Below are 4441 nucleotides of genomic sequence, written 5' to 3'. Positions count from 1 at the left end.
ATTTTCAATAGATTTGCCTAATACACTGCACAATCTGATTCTCTGACTGCTGCTTTCATGAGCATTGTGGTTGTTAAGTAATTTTAAGTCAACTTGAAGATGAATAAAAGTGTAGGGGTGGAATTCAACCTCTCAATAAGGTCACAGCCTCCTTGGGGGGGTGGCCTTCTTATGATCATGGGGTGGGAGGTGACTGAGAACCTCCCTCCCTCTATGCCTCTTCACCTTCCTGATTGCTAGGACTCTGACACTGGCCCTGAGAGTCGCTTTTCATGGTGCCCTGCCATGTTTCCACTGATCTTGGACCCACGTGACTGCACACACCATCCTGTGATCTTCCTGCATTCTGCATTATTATTATTATTGCATGTAGATACATGAGCCTGGGGGAAAAGTTATGGACTGGTATTTAACTTGGGAACTTGAGTAGGACTGGCTTCTTCATATATAATTACCTCTTGATATAAAACTCTGTTTTATATATAGATGAGCATCAGTGGATATTTTTTTCTCTAGACAACCTGGCCTAATATATTACAGTACCAACTGAGTTGGGTGCCAGGAAAGAAATAATGATGGAGAGCAGAGGCTTGACTGACCTCTTCCTATGACAGTTTATGGGAATTGGATTTTTCATCTTTGGATAGCTGAAGGTCAAATACAGTCACAAGCTTTGCTTGATTTTTTCTGGAAAGTGAAACGTTTGATTCTTAGATGCTACCTTCAGTTATTCCTGGAAGAATGGAGCAAATGAATGTAATGGATGTTAAATTGCAGCTCAGGGGATGAAAATGCCTCTTGAACCTTTCTCGGGCAAAAGCCATGGTGCTTAGTCAAAATGGCTGACAGAAGGCTTGACCCTGGCCAAATGCTGCCAGAGGGCTAAGGCCATATTGCATTTGAATGGGATAATTTAGACGAGAAAGGATTGAATTTGAGTGTCTTAAGAATTGTATTTAGGATCTGGCTGTACTAGGATTATATTTATTTCTTCTACCCACTGTTATTGGTACTATGTGTGATAGAAGTGGTTATTGGGAAATATGATTAGAGAGAATTTGTAAGCCCCACTGCCTTCAGTCATTAAGTTAGATCTGTGAAATGGGTATTTGGAATTGCCTGAAATGAATGCTTAGAAAAGGTAAGCCCCACCTAGTGCCTTGAGTGCTTAGAACCTTTGCTACTAGAGCTGTTGGCAGACTGAAGAGGGGAAATATGGCTACTTTGGATTTTTAAAATTTGAGCAAATGGTTTGCACTTAATCTGAGAAAGTCTGGAACCACAAAGGAACACTCCCCTCTAAGACTGAACATTAAAGGGAGAATGAGGGCAGCCTGAAATGCTCCTAAGTGACTACCTGGATCCCCTTATTGAGTGTAAGTGGGGAAATGCAGTAATGGAGAGACTGATTGAGTACAGTCACTGAAACCCATTGATGTGGTTTACAGTGCCCAGAGGAAATATGAAAATGGGCTAGCTGGTCTGAAATTAAAAGTATTGTCTGGAACCTGAGTCTATGGCATGACCTAGCCCGAGGGGGCTAAGGTTGTTGAGAACATACCTCAGACCTCTGGCAGGGTCAATGAGCCTGTGGCCGAGAGGCAAGCTGGCCAATGGCTCCATGAGCAGGAAGAGTAAGCAAGGCAGCACAGACTGAGTTGAATAGAATCCAACTTGATGATGATAAGATGTTAGACCCTGTGAACACACTGCTTTGACTTGATGGATGATCTGTTCTGAACTGACTTTGCTTATGGATGCAAACTCACAAGGTTCCTATCGAAATTAAGATTCTTTACATTAAAGAACATGTTTTTCTCCTCAGAGCAATGAGTTAATACGAATATCCAGTTTAGAAGCAGAATACCCAAAATGTAGGGAGATAAAGCCATGAAGTGGCTAGCTTACAAACTTTTATAGGTGGAGTAAACTGTATAGGATTAAAGGATTAAGGTATAGGTGTTCACATAGCTGTTATTGTTAGGCATAGAATATTTTTGTTTTATTCACTAATAGCATGTAAGGTTTAAGTAGGGCTGGTGCATTTTCACTTGTATGCATTTAAGTTTTATCCTTTTAGGCACAAACATGATTTTATTATTATTGTTGTTATTTTTATAGATTGTGTATGGCTAAAGAGTTGTGTCAAGGTGTCATGTCTGTGGTAGCTAAATAATTTTATGTCAATTTGAAGATTTATGAAAGTGTAGGGGTAGAAACCAACCTGTCAGGCCACAGCCTGATGATGCCTCCTTAGGGATGTAGCCTTATAATGGGGTGGAGAGGACTGGGAACCTGCCTCTCTCTCTACTCCTTTATCTTCTGGCTTGCTGGGTTTCTGACACTGACCCTGAGAGCTGCCTCTCATGGTACCTTACCATGTTTCCACAGACCTTGGATCCATAGGACTTTGAACCCACTAGCCTCTGATCTTCCTACATTTTTCATCACTGCATATAGCCACATGAGTCTATGGAGGAACTTACAGACTAGCATTGGACTTATAAACTTGACTTGGACTGGGCTGTAATGGCTTCTGCATATATAATTACTTCTTGATATAAAGCTCTTTCTTATACATAGTGTCTCTTAGGAGTGTCACTGGATTTGTTTCTCTAGACAACCAACCTAACACAGGCATTGATTGTGAATCAAAGTAAAATGAAATCATTTATCCTTTTTTCATTTATCGTGGTGCTGCTTATTGGTATAGTTATGAAGATTTTCGGTTTCATTATGTTGAGGTACAATCCACATCGAAGGATATATTCTATGATTTTCATCAGTAAGTGCATCAAGTCCTCTTGGCTTTCAACAAGCAAGTTTGTGCCAACTGTATATTGCAGGTTGTTAATTTTTTTCCCTCTTATGCTGATGCCTGTTCTTCATATATTTCAACTTCTGGGATTATTTGCTCAGTGCACAGATCAAATAAGTATGGTGAAAGGATACAACCAAAATACACACTTTTCTTAATTCTAAATCACATGCTATACCCTTGTTGATTCCAACAATGACTTCTTGGTCTATGTAGAGTTTTCACTTTAGTACAATTGACTGTTCTGGAATTTCAGTTCTTCACAATGTTATACATAATTTGTTATGGTCCAAAAAGTCTAATGCCTTTGCAGAGCAATGGAAGACAAGTTAACATCTTTCTGATTGCCTACTTTCTGTCAAGTTCATTCTAACATCAGGAATGATATCTATCATTCCATATCCTCTTCTAAATTCGCTTACATTTCTGACAGTTCCCTATGTACATGTGCAATCATTTATGAATTATCTTCATAAAACAATACTTGTATGTCATATTAATGACATTGTTAGATAATTTTTGCTTTCTGTTGGGTCACCTTTCTTTTGAATGGGCAAAAATATGAATCTCTTACAGTTGGTTGGCCAGGTAAATGTCTTCCACATTTCTTGGTAGAGATGAGTGTGTACCTCCAGTGCTGCACTCATTTGGTGAAGGTTTTCAATTGGTATTCTTTCCATTCTGGTAGCCTTGTGTTTCACCAATACCTTCAGTGAAGCTTGCATTTTTTTCCTTCAATGACATTGGTTCTTGATAATATTCTACATATGAAATGATTAAACTTTGATGAATCCTTTTTCATATTGTGACCGATTTTTCCTGCATCTTTCAATGTTTTGCCCTTAGAATCTTTTAATTTTGCAACTCAAAACTTTAATGTTTCTTCTATTCTTTTAAATTGAGAAATGCCTAGTATATTCTTCCCTTTCTGTTTCTTAACTCCAGGTATTGACACATTTCATTATAATACTATACCTGGCCTTCCCCAAATTCCCTTTGAAAGCTTTTATTCAGCTCTGATATAGTCAATAGAGAATTAATTCAGGCTTTCCAACATGTTGTCCCCAAATCTAGGAGCCCTGGTAGTACAGAAGTTAAGGCTTTAGTTGCTAGTTCAAAGTCTGTAGATTCCAACTCAACCAATGGATCTGTAGGAAAAAGACCTGTCGATCTGCCACTGTAAATATTACAGCCAAGAACACCCTATGGGTGCAGTTATAATCTGTCCAGTGGGGTTACTATAACTTGAAAATTGCTCCAATAGCACCCACCAACAACATTCACAAGTTTACTGTGGAAGTGCAAAAGAATGAGTGGAAGGTCCTGCAGTGTGAGCCCTCCAGTGGTTTTATGGGAGAAAACATTTGGTGATCTTACTCCAGAAAGATTGCAGCCTAACAAACTCTATGGTATAGCAATTCTCTGTCCTCTAAGGATACTATGAGTCAAAATCTACTTAAGGGTGCATGAGATAGTTAGGGTTTATTGTGCCGACCTGGAAGATTAAACACATAAGGGATTAATTGAAGGGCAGAGAGATAAATGGCTAGGTGACCCTCGCCTTTCTAGTTCTCTGGTCTCTTGCCCTCTGATGGTTGGACCAGGGTGCAGCTGCCTTAGCCA

Source organism: Echinops telfairi, unplaced genomic scaffold (assembly GCF_000313985.2).
Source record: "Echinops telfairi isolate 266 unplaced genomic scaffold, ASM31398v2 ScPeMD7_26;HRSCAF=91, whole genome shotgun sequence".
Lineage (NCBI taxonomy): Eukaryota > Metazoa > Chordata > Mammalia > Afrosoricida > Tenrecidae > Echinops > Echinops telfairi.
The sequence above is the reverse complement of the archived record's forward strand: the minus strand, read 5'-3'. Positions refer to the sequence as shown.